The 17,925-nt window shown below is 42.9% G+C and overlaps 1 long non-coding RNA gene across 2 annotated transcripts in view; it reads right to left on the reverse strand.

Annotated features, from left to right (window-relative positions):
* The window catches only part of LOC144294867 (uncharacterized), a 41,370-nt gene that overhangs the window by 13,384 nt on the left and 10,061 nt on the right, over positions 1-17,925 (reverse strand). For both annotated transcript variants that reach the window (XR_013362207.1, XR_013362206.1), the window contains exons 2-3: positions 3,092-3,200; positions 2,609-2,759 (exon numbers count right to left, since the gene is read on the reverse strand). This is a non-coding gene — a long non-coding RNA (uncharacterized LOC144294867). The remainder of the gene's footprint in view (positions 1-2,608; positions 2,760-3,091; positions 3,201-17,925) is intronic.

Below are 17,925 nucleotides of genomic sequence, written 5' to 3' on the forward strand. Positions count from 1 at the left end.
TAATTTTCCTTCCTCATAATGCCCCTGTTAGGTTTTTGGATCTAGGTAATTCTGATCACACAAAATAAGTTGAGAAGTACTTCTACTTTTTCTGTTCACTGGAAGCATTTGGACCTGGAATTTTCTTTTTATTTTTTTAAAGAATTTTATTTTATTTTATTTTATTTTATTTTATTTTATTTTATTTTATTTTAAATTTTTTAAATTTATTTATGATAGTCACACAGAGAGAGAGAGAGTGGCAGAGACACAGGCAGAGGGAGAAGCAGGCTCCATGCACCGGGAGCCCGACGTGGGACTCGATCCTGGGTCTCCAGGATCACGCCCTGGGCCAAAGACAGGCGCCAAACCGTTGCGCCACCCAGGGATCCCAGAATTTTATTTTATTTTAAAGACTATTTATTTGAGAGAGAGAGAGAGAGAGAGAGACCTGGAGTTTTCTTTGTGTAAAGATTTTTTTAAATAAAAAATTAAATTTATTTAGTAGAAACAGGACTATTCAGTCTTCCTATTTCTTCTTGTGTCAGTTTTGATAGGCTGTGTTTTTCTAATTATCTATTCATGTCATCTGAACTTCAAGTTTGTTGAGATATAGTTATTTACAATATGCTCTTTTTGATTCATGTAGGATCTGTAGTGATGGCACTCTACGTGATAATTGTGTCTCCTCTTTTTATCCTTCATCTGTCTGGTGAAAAGTTTATCAATTTTAGTAGTTTTATCAGAGAATTAACTCTTGGTTCTTTAAATCCCCTCTTTAATATCTTCATTTTCTTGTTCCTTTTTTAAAAAATATTTTATTTATTTGAGAAAGAGCAAGAGCATGAGCAGGGGCAGAGACAGAGGGAGAGGGAGAAGCAGAATCCCCACTAAGCAAGGAGCCTGATGCATAGCTTGATCCCAGGCCCTTGGATCATGACTTGAGCCAAAGGCAAATGTTCAACCAACTGAGCCACCCAGTGCCCTCATATCTTTATTTTCTATTTTATTAACTTATTCTGTCAACCTTATTATTTTCTTCCTTTACTTTATTTGGATTTAATTTCTGGATGTTTTCCCTAACTACTTAAGGTAGATTTTTATATAGTTGATTTTCAGCCATTAAAAAGTACATACTCATTTAAAGCCCCACATTTCACTCTAAACATGGCTTCAGCTACATTCTATAAGTTTTAACATATTATATTTTCATTATAATTTGAATCAAATATTTTCGACTTTCTATTGTAATTTCTTTTTTTACCTTTGGGTTGTTTACTAGTGTGCTGTTCAATTTCCAAATATTTTGGGATCTCCAAGATTTCTTTTTGTTTGATGATTAACATAATCCAACTGTGGTCATTGAACATACACTATATAATTTTTAACTCTTTGAAATTTGGTTAGACTTATATTATGGCTGAGCATATCAATAAATATTTGATGTGCACTTGAAAAGAATATTTATTCTATAGTTATTGGACCCAGTGTTCTATTATGTCAATTGGGTCAAAATTTTGAAGCATGTTATTCAAACTTCCTGTGTCCTTATTGATGTTTTTATTTTGCATATTCTTAAGGTTTTTTTTTTAATTTATTCAGAGGCAGAGAGAGAGAGAGAGAGAGGCAGGCAGAGAGGCAGAGACACAGGCAGAGGGAGAAGCAGGCTCCATGCAGGGAGCCCGACGTGGGACTTGATCCTAGGTCTCCAGGATCACACCCCAGGCTGCAGGCGGCGCTAAACCGCTGCGCTGCGCCACCGGAGCTGCCCTTATTTTGCATATTCTATCAGTTACTGAGAGAGTTGTATTAAAACATCCCAGCTAAATGGATTTATCTATTTCTTCTTGAGAAATAGACCCTGCCCTAGAGGTTCTCACAGTCAGGTATGAGGACTATAATACACAATAACTGTGGTTCTGTGTCTAGAATTCTAGCAGAGAGAAACCCAGGGAATGCCCAATATTTTGGTCATACTGAACTCCTGGAAGTTCCCTAAATACAGATTTTGTTTCTCCCTACAAGAATTTTGTCTAAACGATGTGTCACAAACTCAAATGCCACATTTGAAAGGGATAGAGACAATATAAAATGAAAAGAGAACTTTAGATTCCTTAGCTTGTACAATAGTTTAGGAAATGGGCTGAAACAATTACTCAGATGCAAACACGGGCCACCTTTTATGAGAAAGGAAGGATGACTCAGAGGACAGAACCAAGACCCACAGAGAAGTATTCCTAAGTTTGAACTGAATCATGGAGCTGCTTGACTTCAGAATCAATGCATGCCCGGCTTGATTTCAGAATTGCTATGGACCAGTGACTGCTGTGTATCTGTTTCTTCTCTATTTGAGCAGGAGGGTCCATAGCAGTTAGGGGAGTCTGCTTCTCCCACTCTCTCTGATCCTCCTCCTGCTTGTGCCCTCTCTCTCACATACACTCTTTCTCTCAAATAAGTAAAATATATTTTTAAAAATATACCTATTTACATCAGAGAGGATTATTGTTATGGCAGTTGAACTTACATCATCACTAATACAAAGCCATCCCTTTGAGTGAGCCATTTCATGAGCATCATCACATATCCCACCCTTCACCTGGCTATCTCCCACTCATCCTCGAGGACTTACCTCAGATATTTCCATCTCTAAGAAGCATCTTGTTCACAGGGACAGAGAGACCCTGTGTTTTCCTCTGTAGAAACTGATCACTCTGAACAGAGACTGGCTATGTCCATGTGTGCCTTCTGTGGCAGATGATGAACTCCTTAAAGGCAGAACCCTACACACCGAGCCAGGCATGGGACAAGTAGGGAGAGTGAGTGAGTGTTTTATGAATGATTTAATGAGTTTGGATGCAGCCTCTTACCCCTTGGTGAATTTTGAGGGCCTCTGTGAAATGTAACTCCTGTCCCCTTAAAGAGACCTTAAAGGAAGACTCAAAGGACCCCGGAGAACTCTTTTGTTAGGCCCACAACCAACTCAGAAGACAGACACCTTTTAAGGAGACTTTCAGGAAAGTTTTAGGGATTCATGGTTTTATTGTTTATAGGTGTCAAGCGACAGAAACATGACAAAAATTTCTGGCTGATTTAAAGAATGTGGGAGGCGCACCTGAGTAGCTCAGTCCATTAAACATTCAACTCTTGGTCTCAGTTCAGGTCTTGATCTCACAGCTTTGACTTCACGCCCAACATTGGGCTCCAGGTGGGCATGGAGCCAACTTAAACAAACAAACAAAAGAAATGGGAATAAGCCCATGAAAAGATGCTCAATACCATTAGTTGTTAGGGAAATGCAAATCAAAACCACAATGAAATACTTCAAACTCACTGGAATGACTAGTAATCTAAAAGACAGAAAATTTTGCCAAAAGTGTTGGCAAAGATGTAGAGAAATTAGAAACCCCATACATTACTGGTAGGAATGTAAAATGGTGCAGCTGCTTTGGAAAACAGATTGGCGGATCCTCATAATTAAACATAAAGGTGCCATATGACCCAGAAATTACACTCCTAGGTATATATCCAAGAGTAAAATATATATCCACACAAGAATATGTATAAGAATGTTCACAGCAACACTATTCATAATAGTCAGAGAATGGAAACAATCCAAATGTCCATCAATGAATGAGCAAAAAAAATTACAGTATATCCATAAATGGAATGTTATTTCAAATAAAAAGTAATGGAGTACTAATACAACACATTAAAACATGGATGAGCCTTGAGAACATCATGTTATGTGAAAGAAAGTAGCCACAAAAGACTACATATTATATGATCACATTTATATGAAATGTCCAGAATAGGTAAATCCACAAATACAGATAGTAGCTTAGTGGTTGCCTAGAGATGAGAGACTGTTGTGGGCTGAATTATGTCCCCTTAAAAGATATGATAAGTCCTAACCCTTGGTACCTGTGAAGTGATCTTATTTGGAAATGGGGTCCTTGCAAATATAATTAAGATGTAAACTAAGACAAGGTCATATCAGAGTGGGGTGTGTTCTTAATCTAATATGACTGATGTCTTCGTGAGAAGACAACAGACACACAGAAAGACTCACGAAGAGAAAAGAATGCCCTGTGAAACCATGAGACACAGAGGAGAATGTCACACGGCAACAGAGGCAGCAATTTGCAGATGTGCCTGCAAGCCAAGGAGCACCAAGGAATGCTGACAGCATGAGAGGCTAAGAGAAAGGCATGGAACAGATTCTTCCCTAGAGCCTGCAGAGAAAGCGTGGTCCTACCAGCACCTTGTTTTAGACTCCTAACCTCCAGAACTATGAGAGAATACATTTCTGTTGCTTAAGGACACCCAGATACTCTATTATGGTAGCCCTAGCAAAGTAATACAGTGCCTAGGAGGAAATGAGGACTGACTGCCAATGTGTATGGCCTTTCTTATTGGTGTAATGAAAATGTTCTAAAATTGATTGTGGGGATCCCTGGGTGGCGCAGCGGTTTGGCGCCTGCCTTTGGCCCAGGGCGTGATCCTGGAGACCCGGGATCGAATCCCACGTCGGGCTCCCGGTGCATGGAGCCTGCTTCTCCCTCTGCCTGTGTCTCTGCCTCTCTGTCTCTCTCTGTGTGACTATCATGAATAAATAAATAAAATCTTTAAAAAAAAATTGATTGTGGCAATAGTTGCACAATCCTGTGAATATACTCAAATCACTGAATTTTTTATTGAGATGTATCTGTTATATTTAAAAAACAAAAAGTACTATTGGGGAGCTCACAGAATCAACAAGAGGCCTAGAGAACCCAGTATAGAGCCAGAAATATCACCCCAAATCATATAAAACTAGTCAGGGAAGAACCCCACAGTTGCTTTCTCAAGCACTAGCCACTACAGACTTAAAAATTATTATTAAATGAAGCATATCCTCTTTTTTATATCGAGGTGATATATAATTTACATACAATAAATTGCACCCATTTGAAGTATATAGTTTGATGAGTTTTGACTAATGTATAAATCCCATATGACCACTGTCACAATCAAAATATATTTTCATCATCCGAAAAAGTTTCTTTGTGCCCCTTTAGAGGGAGTTCCCTGTAGAGGGAATCTCCATGTCCAGCCCCAGGCAAATACTGATCTGTATCCTGTCCACTTCCTAAGCCTGGCTCTCCCTCCAACCTTCCCATCAATTCTATGAACCACCCAACACCCTTCCAATAAATCCCTTTCCCTTAAGGGAGCCAGCATTGGTGTTTGTGTTCACAACCAAACATCCTGACTGATAAAATAGGGAGAAAACAAAGTAAAGAGAAACATGACTCAGAAAATATACCCACTCAGAATCCATTTATAGAAAATTCACAACTGGGCAGCCCTGGTGGCGCAGCGGTTTAGCACCGCCTGCAGCCCGGGGTGTGATCCTGGAGACCCGGGATTGAGTCCCACATCGGGCTTCCTGAATGGAGCCTGCTTCTCCCTCTGCCTGTGTCTCTGCCTCTCTCTCGCTCTCTCTGAATGAATAAATAAATAAATCTTAAGAAAAAAAAAAAAGAAAAGAAAATTCACAACCAGAGGAAAACAACTAATATATTCTGCAGAGATACATCTCTTTCTGGCAAAACCATAAAGAAAACCAAAGGCATTTTTATGGCAGTCTGGATTGTGGTCAGCAAATGTTTGGGTACCTCTCTCTGCTGGGAAAGAGTGTACTTCCCTGCCCTGCTGAGATTGGGCTTGGCCTCGTGATTTGCTTTGGCCAGTGGAATGTCAGTAAACATGACTTGAGCAGTGCCTTCAATGGGCTTTTGCTGCTGTTTTTTTTTTTTTTTTTTTAAGATTGATTGATTGATTGATTGATGATAGACATTGAGAGAGAGAGAGAGAGAGAGAGAAAGAGAGAGAGAGGCAGAGACACAGGAGGAGGGAGAAGCAGGCTCCATGCCGGGAGCCCGACGTGGGACTCGATCCCGGGACTCCAGGATTGCACCCTGGGCCAAAAGCAGGCTCCAAACCGCTGAGCTACCCAGGGATCTCCTTTTGCTGCTGTTTGACATGGTTCTCCCACTTCAGTGAAGGGCCAGGAGGAGAATATGCGCCAGGTAGACTCTGATCCTTGTAGGATGATAGACATATGGAGCAGACCTGGCTCCAGCCTGCAGTCTGGAGCCAAATGCAGACAATCTGCAACTTGAAGTAGAGCCACCTCACCAAGCCCAATCTAGATTAGTGCAACCTGCAGACCATGAATATGAGATGAAGCTTGTTGAATTTTGAGGCAATACATGGCATTTTTGTGGCAACAAATGATGAACACAGTGGGCAACAGCCAATTCAGGAAGGGAAAGGAGGGTACATGATCAGGGCTTCGAAGTATTCAGGCTGAGTGGTGGGTTCACAAGCACTTGTAACATCATTGCACTACACACATCCTTTTTACATACTCTGTTACTTATGATTTTTTTTTCCCCACAGCTTTAAAAAAAGCAAGGGAGGAGTTTGGGACCAAGACCTACAACAAGTGTTTTTCTGTACTGAATAGAAGGTGGTTTGGGTGTGGGGAAACAGAGATAAAGGGCTGGTGCAGAGGAGGATGAAGGGGGTTGAGTGGAACAGAGTGCAGAGAGAGAGAAAAGCAGGTCAAAATGATAAGACAGTGCTTGGTTCCAGGTGGATCTACTTCATCCTTCTCTGGATTTCCCAAATTTCCTACAGAGGACATATATGACTTCTATAATCAGAAAAAAGAACAAAAATGTAATGGCAGACACAAGGGTTCACTTCCTAGCAGGCATTCCCTCTTCCCTGTTGATAGGATGACCCATGGTCCACACCAGCCATGGTAACAGTCCCTGTTCCCTGTGGCTGGGTCAGTGGAGCCTGTGTGCCTCAGTTCTGACCAGTGAAATGAAAGGGGATGCCTCCTGGTGGGGGGGGGGGGGTTAAGAAAGATTTTCCTCTGTGATTAAAAAAGATAAAAGAGGAGAGATAAGGAGGGAAGATTTTGGATATTGTTGCATGATAGCATGATACTTGGATCTACAACAGCTACCTTGCAACCATGAGGGAAGATGTTGCCAAGAAGGGTGGCTGAGGGGAAAGATTGCAAGGTCCTAGGGGACAAACTAAGCCACTGAGTCAATCCAGAGACTGTTTTGCTGGCTTCTTGTTAATCGACATTATGAAATTTCTTAAGCTTAAGTCACTTTTGTTTTGTTTTAAAGTTTATTTATTTGTGGGGCACCTGGGTGGCACAGTTGGTGGAGCCTCTGACTCTTGGTTTTGGCTCAGGTCGTGATCTCTGGGTCTTGGGATCCAGCCTCACATGGGGCTCCCTGCTAAGCACGGGGTGTGCTTGAGATTCTCTCCCTCTCCCTCTGCCCCTCCTGCTCACGCTCTCTCCCTGTCTCTCCCAGATAAATAAATAAATCCTTAAAATAAATAAAGTTGTTGTTGTTGTTGTTTTAGTGATCTCTACATGTACTGTGGGGCTCAAACCCATGATCCTGAGATCAAGAGTCACACACTATTCAGACTGAGCCAGCCAGGCACGCCTTAAGTCATTTTTGATTAGGAAGCCTCAATTACAGCCCCAAACATCCTACCTGACACTGAATATTTTTTTCAAGTGTAAGGAGAGATATATGTGATGACCTTAGAGGCTCATTCATTTCCCCAGATAGCTAGCTCAATATGTCTGCATTAGCCCAATGATATCAGCCACTGGGTTCTAGGGGCTCCCCCTTACTAACTAAGCTACTTGCTGGATACGGTACTTCCAATGTGGCATAGTCACCTAGCTGTTTCCTTCTCATACCCACTCTATTTTTTTTTTAAGATTTTATTTATTTATTCATGGCAGAGAGAGAGAGAGAGAGGCAAAGGGAGAAGCAGACTCCATGCAGGGAACCTGACGTGGAACTCGATCCCTGGTCTCTAGGATCACACCCCAGGCTGAAGGTAGTGCTAAACCGCTGAGCCACCGGGCCTGCCCTCATACCCACTCTATTAAAAGTTCCTTTCTCTTCTTAAAAAAAAAAAAAAAAAAGTCATTCATATCAAAATACATTCCTCCTCCATTTCAACATTACTACAGCAGGCCCCTTCCACTGGGACTCTGGTGACAGTGCAGTGGGAAATGAGTTCCAGGGGCTGCTTGTGCCCTATTCTCTGCCTATATGGTTCCCCACTCATACCCTATTTGATATCTGCACTGCTGAGTAGGGCTAGTGGTGTGTGTCCCATATGTGACAAAATATTACCAAGGGGGAAACCAAAAGATAGGGACGGTAAAGTAGACAAACTAGAATTGACCAATGGCAATATTTACAGATTGCAACTGGTTCTGTCCTGCGGACCAGCCTCAGGGGTGAGAGGCAGGAGGCTAGGCCTGCAGCCCAGCTTCAAGGTCTACCTGTGGAGACCTCCTCGGTGGGTCCACCCATTATGGCCCTCCTCTACCAGTTCTCTGGAGAAATCACCAGTTCCTCCCACTTCCCCCAGAGTGAACTTTTATTTTTTATTACTTAAAAAAAAAAAAAAAAAGATTTGGGGCAGCCCGGGTGGCTCAGCGGTTTAGCACTGTCTTGGGCCCAGGGCGTGATCCTGGGGGCCCGGGATTGAGTCCCGCATAGGGCTCCCTGCATGGAGCCTGCTTCTCCCTCTGCCTGTGTCTCTGCCTCTCTCTCTCTCATGAGTAAATAAAATCTTAAAAAATAATACTAATAAAAATAAAAGATTTCATTTATTTATTTGAGAGAGAGTGAGAGAGCACAAGCAGGGGAGTGGCAGAGGGAGAGGGAGAAAGAGGCACCCCGCTGAGCAGGGAGCCAGATGTGGGGCTCAATCCCAGGCCCTTGAACCATGACCTGAGCAGAAGGCAGACAACCATCTGAGCCACCCAGGTGCCCCAAGAGTGAACTTTTAAAAACAGAAGTCCTGGGATCCCTGGGTGGCGCAGCGGTTTGGCGCCTGCCTTTGGCCCAGGGCGCGATCCTGGAGACCCGGGATCGAATCCCACGTCGGGCTCCCGGTGCATGGAGCCTGCTTCTCCCTCTGCCTATGTCTCTGCCTCTCTGTGTGACTATCATGAATAAATAAATAAAATCTTTTAAAAAATAATAATAAAAATAAAAACAGAAGTCCTGTCTTCGGCCTCTGCCTTGCTCACGGGGGGTTGAGGGGGTGGGAGGGGTGTTACCCTAGAAGTCCGAGGTCTCTGCGGCACGCCCCGGTTCTTCCTGAAGCTTCCCACTCGCCTCACCTGCTCCCACAGGACCTGCAGGAGGCAGAAGCTCCAGAGAAGCGGGGCTTCAGGGCTTCGGCCACGTAGGCACGCCCAGGGCCCTCCCGCATCCTGTGCTCTGAGGATGCCAAGGCCACGATCGATCTCTAACAACCGGGTTGTTCTTCGGTTGTTCAGCTGCTCCTCACTCCCCATTCTAACCATCTCCTCCCCGTGAAGGACACGCCGCTGGTGAAATCAGCTCCCAACCCCCAAGGCTAACTCTATAGGTGCTACCGCAATCGGGAGACGGTCAGGCCACCGGGGCTACGAGAGTTGCTCTAAAATGCCGGCCCAGAACGGAGCCCAGTTTGTCCGGTTCTGCACCTCGGCTTCACGTTGGGAAAGTTCTTGCACTGACCTGGGTGCCTAGCTTGGGTGCAGTAGCCAAGTATGGCCACAAGGGGGAAGGAACGCGTCTTCCCAGCTACCAGGGTTTGGTTTTAAACTGGAACTGCTCAGAGCTTTTCACACTGCTAACGCAGAAGGGCCAGATAGAGATCTGCAGGTGCTCTTATGAAGGCAGGTAACTCAATGTGCCTTTTTTTTTTTTAAGATTTTATTTATTTACTCACGAGAGACACACAGAGAGAAGGGCAGAGACACAGGCAGAGGAACAAGCAGGCTCCATGCAGGGAACGCAATGTGGGACTCCATCTGGGTCTCCAGGATCACACCCTGGGCTCAAGGCGGTGCTAAACCACTGAGCCACCCAGGGATCCCTCAATGTGCTTTTAAAATGACATTCTTTTTTAAAGATTTTATTTATTTATTCATGAGAGAGACAGAGAGATAGAGACACAGGCAGAGGGAAAAGCAGACTCCATGCAGGGAGCCCAATGTGGGGCTCGATCCCTGGTCTCCAGGATCATGCCTTGAACCAAAGGCAGACGCTTAACCGCTGAGCCACCCAGGGGGCCCTAAAATGACATCCTTTATATACTTACTCAAATATATTTAGTGGGGAGGAAAGGAAACTCTTTTTCTAAATAAAAAACAATAAAATGTTTGTGTAAATATATTTATAAATATAAGTAAATATATTTACTTTATATATATGTGTATATACACACATACACTCCCTGTGGGTAGCAGCTAGGAGGAACATGAAGGAGACTGGTGGTGTTTCTTGATCTGGGTGCCAGTTACACAGGTATGTATGCTCTGTGAAACTTCATCAAGCTGTACTCTTGTATATATTTCCGTAAGTATGCAATGCCTCAAAAAAAGTTTATTTAAAAAAATCAGTGGTGGGGCACAAGAGTGGCTCAGTCGGTTAACCATCCAACTCAAGCTTTCAGCTCAGGTCATGACCTCATGGGTGCTGAGATCAAGCCCCAGTCGCTTCTGCACTCAATGGTGAGTGGACTTGGGATTCTCTCCCTCTCCCTCTGCCCCTCCCCCCACTTGCATGCACACTCTCCTTATCGCTCCCTAAAATAAATAAATAAATAAATAAATAAATAAATAAATAAATAAATAAATCTTTAAAAAAAAATCCATGTAGTGATGAGTCAATTAAAAACTATACTCTTCAGGGCGTGTGGGTGGCTCAGCAGTTGAGTGCCTGCCTTCAGCCCAGGGCATGATCCCAGAATCCTGGGATCAAACTCCTGCATCAGGCTTCCTGCATGGAGCCTGCTTCTCTCTGCCTATGTCTCTGCCTCTTTCTCTCTTTCTCTCATGAATAAATAAATTAAATCTTTTAAAAATTAAAATTAAAAAAATAAAAACTATACTCTTCGGGTCACCTGGGTGGCTCATTTAGTTGTGAATCTGCCTTCATCTCAGGTCATGATCCCAGGGTCCTGAGATCAAGCCCCGCATCAGGTTCCTTGCCCTACAGGGAATTTGCTTCTCCCTCCTCCTCTGCCTCTTCCCCAGCTTGTGGGCACACTCTCTCGCTCATTCTCTCTCTCAAGTAAATAAATAAAATATTTTAAAATAAAAACTATACTCTTCATGTTCAAAATAAGAGACTTGGGATCCCTGGGTGGCGCAGCGGTTTGGCGCCTGCCTTTGGCCCAGGGCGGGATCCTGGAGACCCGGGATCGAATCCCACGTCGGGCTCCCGGTGCATGGAGCCTGCTTCTCCCTCTGCCTGTGTCTCTGCCTCTCTCTCTCTCTCTGTGACTATCATAAAATAAATAAATAAAAATTAAAAAAAAAATAAGAGACTTATTCATTAAATGCAACAAACTTTTTTTTTTTAAGATTTTATTTATTTATTCATGAGAGACACACAGAGAGAGGCAGAGACACAGGCAGAGGGAGAAGCAGTCTCCACACAGGGAGCCTGATGTGGGACTCGATCCCAGAACTCCAGGATCATGCCCTGGGGTGAAGGCAGGTGCTAAACCACTGAGCCACCCAGGGATCCCTGCAACAAACATTTTTGAAAATTAATAGGTAAAATATTCACAAGTTTCAAAATTCAGATGATACAAAAGGGTAAATGAAAATCCCCCCTATTCCTGTTCTTCAGCTACTCAAGTTCCCTCCTGTAACAGTTATCTATTACTGTACAATAAATTAGCCCAAAACTCAGTGGCTTATGGCAACAATCACCATATTTGTCCACCACTCTGTGGGTCAGTAATTTGGGCTGGACCCAGCTGGTGGTGCTTCTGCTGGTCTTGCGTGTGAATAATGCTGCTTCATTCCTTTGGCTGATGAGCTACAAGGTCTAAGCTGGCCTCATTCATGTGTATAGCTGTTCAGGCTGGCTGGCTGGGGGCCTCTCTTTTCCTGTGATCTCTCATCCTTAAGGAGGCTTCTCTGCATGGTGGTAAGCATGGAAGGAAGCAACAAGACCCCCTAGGTCCAGAGTTCTGACATCACTTCAGTTGCATTTTATTGGTTAAAGCAAGTTACCTGGCCAGATAGATTTGAGAGTGGGGAAAAACAGACTCCACATCTTTTTTTTTCTTTAAGATTTTTTTTATTTATTCATGAGAGACACAGAGAGTAGAGAGAGAAACACAGGCAGAGGGAGAAGCAGGATCCATGCAGGGAGCCTGATGTGAGACTCAATCCTGGATCTCCAGGATCACGCCCTGGGCTGAAGGCGGCGCTAAACCGCTGAGCCACCCGGGCTGCCCCAGACTCCACATCTTGATGGGAGGAGGAGCAAAGTCACATTGCAAAAGGCCAGGCACACAAGAATTGGGAGGGATTTGTGATCATCTTTTTGCAATCTACCACATCTTCCATGGAAATTCTTATGTAGCCCTCTAGAAATATTTTGTACATATTTAAACAAATGCATATACATATATGTATATACATATATGTGTGTCTATATATTTATATAAGGCTAAACACCCTCTCTCTCTATATATAGACACACACACATATATGTATATGTGAGTGTGTGTGTGTGTGTGTGTGTGTAAGTAGGCTCCAATTCAGGGTTTGAACTCATGGTCCTGAGACTAAGACCTGAGCTGAAACCATTAACTGATTGAGCCACCCAGGTGCCCCAATATATATGTTTTTAATATTTATATAAAATTCATATATATGGAAATGTATATATAAATTCATATATAAGCAAATGCCTCTACTTCAAGTTAGAAACCAAAGAGCCTTTCCTAAATTCTCCTTTCCCTCAAGATCTACACACAGCCCATCAACAAACTAATAAAAACTCCAAAATGAACAACAAAAAAACAACTCCAAAATGCATGCAAGATCCATTTACTTCTCACTATCTCTTTCCTGTGCTTGTGAAGGCACCATTGACTGTTGCTAGTGTGATACTCATGCTGATTCAGATCCTTACACAGGCCACAGAGAACTCTTAGGGGGTCAGGCCCTCCTGTTGGTGTCACTCTGAACCTGATGGGCACACTGAGTTCTTTGCATTCCCTTCTCATGTTCAGCTACTGTTCTCAAAACACAGAAAAAAAAAAAAAATATATATATATATATATATATGAGAGAAAGGGATCCCTGGGTGGCGCAGCGGTTTGGCGCCTGCCTTTGGCCCAGGGCGCGATCCTGGAGACCCGGGATCGAATCCCACATTGGGCTCCCGGTGCATGGAGCCTGCTTCTCCCTCTGCCTGTGTCTCTGCACCTCTCTCTCTCTGTGACTATCATAAAAAAAAAAAAAAAAAAAAAAAAAAAAAAAGTTTATATATGAGAGAAAGAGAGCACACATGCAAATGGGGAAGGAGGGGCGGAGGGAGAGAAAGAAAGAATCTTAAGCAGGCTTCACAGTTAGTGTGGAACCCAATATAAGGCTCAATCCCATGACCCTGAGATCATGACCTGAGCTGAAATCAAGAGTAAGATGCTTAACCTATTGAGCCACCCAGTTGCCCTGTCAAAGCACATAAGTATTTTCTATATGGGGAGATGGAGAAAAGAGCTCTAACTCCAGCCATGAACTGTGGCAGAAGTGACCCATATTCTGGTATACCTCATGTGAGGGAATTAGAACCTTGGTGTCTTTTTCTGCAGGCAGAGTTCAGTTAGTGCCACTTTCACCAACCAAGAATGTTGTAATGATGTGACTTCGGTGCTTCTGGGAGGTTCTTTGGCTGGAATGCAAATTTTTCCGCTTCCTCCCCTGGGACCAGATCAAGGGGTGTGAAAAGAGGATTTTTTTTTCAAGACACCAGAGTCCAATGTCACTCTTTGCCTAGAACACTGGTATCTATTTACCCTGCATTTACCAAAACAAAGGAGCCATTCAAGTGACTTCTTCCTGAATAAAGTTCTACTCCTAGGAGTCTTGCTGTCTCAACTCAAATGTATTGGCTATTGTTCTTAGCAGCCCGCCTTCTCCTCCTACCCCTTCTTTTTGGAAACAGAACCTGCCCTAGATGGACACATGACATAAAGCTGGACCAATCAGAATCCTCTGGGATTTTTTTCCTCCTGGAGCTGGCAGGTAGGAGAGAATACAATAGGCATACAGAGCCTGGACAAAAAGCAAGAACATACTTTTCACTTAAGCTATGGTCAGTTGTCTGCATGTACAACCAGAAACTAGGGATCCCTGGGTGGCTCAGCGGTTTAGCGCCTGCCTTTGGCCCAGAGCGTGATCCTGGAGTCCTGGGATCGAGTTCCACATCGGGCTCCCTGCATGGAGCCTGCTTCTCCCTCCTCCTGTGTCTCTGCCTCTCTCTCTCTCCCTCTTTCTCTCTCTCTCTCTCTATGTCTATCATAAATAAATAAGTCTTAAAAAAAAAAAAAAAAACAACCAGAAACTGCCTAATACAAGCTGTGTCTACAAGTTCCTCCTGGTCAGGTACACTTATCTGTAAAGGGTTGGGATTTATGCCTTTCTTTATGACAAGAAGACAAGTGTGTTAGAGTTCATATCTAAAGTATCCACACCCTACTGCTAAAGCATAAAACTAAAATGTAATCTCAAAAATACTTGCTGTTGTCATCAGGCTTTCTTCCCACTTGGAAGTGGGATGGGTTGCTGAGGCAGGATGTGTGTGTAAAAGGGCCATGGGACAATAGATTGCAAGCCGCTGCATTGCATAGTCAGGTCTCAGGGATAAGATTATCCCTGATGGCACCAGGACCATAAGTCCTAACCTCTGCATCCTATCTAATCAGTGTATTGGAAGTGTCAGTGGCAGGCCCAGATACAGACATAACCCAGAACAATCCAACAAGACTGACCGAGGAAGCTGGTACAGCCGGGATACACATCACTGAGATCAGCAAAAGGGGCAGATGTGGGAACCTCTAGAGTCCTTCAAGAAGGCCTCACTAAGGGCAGCCCCAGTGGCTTAGTGGCTTAGTGCCACCTTAAGCCCAGGGCGTGATGCTGGAGACCTGGGATAGAGTCCTGCGTCAGGCTCCCTGCATGGAGCCTGCTTCTCCCTCTGCCTCTCTCTCTAATAAATAAATAAAATCTTTAAAAAAAAAAAAAAAAAAAGGGCCTTGCTGAGAAGACAGAGCTGTGAATGATGAGTCTGAGTGAGTATGGGTCCTACCAGGTCTTCTGGACTATCAACTGCCTCTTCTTTCCTTCACAACTTCATCTTCAGCACTAATGTAATACCTTATACAAAGAAGCATTTGTTAAAACTTGGTTAAGCTAATAATAAGTAAATCAGTAGTCCTCACTTAATTCCTAGATTGGCCACATTTCTGAGAAGCCGCATACAAGCTCCGGGCTGAACATGAGAGAGCATACCCTTTTTGCAAAATCAGTCATCCAAGTCCACCTCTGCTGGTGCAGGTTCAACGGCCCAAGGAGTGTTGTGAGGGTTGAGCAATCAGAGGCTCCTACAAGCAGGGTTTAAGTTTTCCTTGAGACTACAATTCCTTAAAAATTTAGTAAATCTTTGGTCTATTTGGTTCTAGTCAGTTCCAGTGTAAGTAACCACAGCCAAAGACCTTATCTAGACATGGTTTTCAAGCCTGAAAACTCTGATCTTTTCATTATTGGCCATTCCCCCAACTGGATGATGGTTCTCTTCAGACCCTGAAACAACACACTTGGGTGGGAAAGCATTATCCTTCCTTGCCAACAGGTCCACTGCTGTTCTGAAGAGGGCACTTATCTTTACTCCTATGGCTGGCACTTTGCAGTTAACACTTTTAAGTGCTTCAGTGCAGAAAAAATTGGCCTTCTAAACTCTACAAGACTCAAAATTAAAGGATTCTTGGTCAATCCAGATTATGGGTAATAGCAAAGTGTTCCTCCCTTAGTAAATCTTAGTAAATCTATACAGAGCAGCCAGCTCTAGTTTGAGTTTCTGCATTTCTTTCTCTCTGGTAAGATTTTGCTAAAAGTATCAAGAAGGAGCCAGAAAATATCAATATACTAAATTTCCCTACCTTTCTCCATTACTACACTACATTGCTACCTCAAGTAGTCTTTCAAGGTGAGATAGCTAGTGTCTGAAGCTTACCCCCAATGAACCACCTCTTCTAGTATTTGCAACTATGTAGTACCCTCCCTTTAAATCTGGGCTGTTCCTGTGACTAACTTTAAAACCTTAAGAAGATCTGGCAGCTTTCACTTTTGCCTAATTGGGATCCAGCTACCATGTAAAGAAACCTAAGCTAAGTCCCATGGAGAGAGAGGTCACAGCCCTTCTAGCCATCCCACCCACACATGCGAGTGAAGTCATCTTGGATATTCCATCACGAGCCTCCATCCAACTCATCAAAGACCCCTGTGAGACCAGCAGAAGAACCACCACAGTCAACCCACAAAATCATGATAGGTAGTAAAATGTTTGTTGTTTTAACCCATTAGGTTCGAGGATGTTTTGCTATCCAGTAAAAGGCAACTAACACTTTTTTCATATTTTTTGATCAAATGTTTTACTACTGTATAACGAGAGTCATAAACTTTCCAGTCTGCAATGCCTGTGTCCTTGGCATCTGCAACGCAATGCACTCATTAATTAAGCACCTCAGTTTTGGCACTTGCAGTGCCCTATTTCTAGATAACAAATACAACATTAATTAGAATTAGGCTTACCTGTGGCAGAAAAATTAAAGTAATAGCAGCTTAAACTAAATAAAAATTTCTTTCTTTCTCATGTAAATTTAGTCCAGAGATAAGTAATCTACAGTTGACTTGACCCTCCACAGTTTCAGGGACCCAGGGTCTTTTCCTCTTGTTCCACCATCCTCAACACATGGCTTTTCTCTCATGATCCAAGATGGCTGCTCAGGCTTCAGCCATATGGCTGCCCTTCAACCAACAGATCAAAGAGACAAAGAAAGATATATCTCTCCCTTAAAGGACATTTACTTAAGTTGTACAGGACACTTCTGCCTATATCTTATTTGCCAAAATTTACTCACATGTCCACAATAAGCAGGAAGATCTGCTGAAAGGTGATCTTAATTCCAAACGGCTATGTGTCCCAATGTAAATCTAGGGTTCTACTAAGGAAGAGAAGAAGAATGAATAGTGAGGGTAAACTAGCAGTTTCTGCCACATATTGCTCTGATTACACTGCTTTCAAGGGAAAAGACAGGGAAGAGGAGAAGAAGAAAAAGAGGAGGAGGAGGACAACTTAGAGTCAAGGAATACACCATTAACAATTCAGCATAGTTCTAGTAAATGAAAATTCCTGTCAGTTTCATCTCAGGATGAAAGAAAATAAAAGCCTAGAAGCATCTGATGCCCTGATACATCTAACCCCATGATCTAGTCCATCTTCTGCCTTATAGGAAACCAGCTAGGAAAAGAAAAACCTCAATATTCATATCAAGATAAGCCAATCTCTTATATCATGAGAAAGATCCAAAATCCACAAAAAACCAAATCCATTTAAAGAAACCAAATCTATAAAAGTATAAGCAGAAAAAGCAAAAGCAAATTTAGAACTATGGAGGCAACAAAAGAAAGACTCAGGACCTTTATATAGAACTCCACGGTAAGTGTGAAGAGTCTCTGGAAAAATGTTGGTTAAATATGAAAGACCTGTTAGCTTACCATGGAGAAGGAAACATGGGTAATAGATTGGAATCAGAAGGTAGAGGCTGTATTTATGACCAGACAAGAGGAGCCAGGAGGATACTGACTGATGTTGAAAAGTAAAGTATGCATTTAAACATCCAAGATGGAGAGAGACATCAATTCTACATCAACACTGCTAAAGAAGGGAACAGAAAAGCCAATATGACAGATCATCTCAAAAGTCTTCAGGCTGAGGAGCACATGGGTGGCTCAATAGTTTAAGTGTGTCTGACTGTTGA

The sequence above is a fragment of the Canis aureus genome, chromosome 23, assembly GCF_053574225.1.
Source record: "Canis aureus isolate CA01 chromosome 23, VMU_Caureus_v.1.0, whole genome shotgun sequence".
Lineage (NCBI taxonomy): Eukaryota > Metazoa > Chordata > Mammalia > Carnivora > Canidae > Canis > Canis aureus.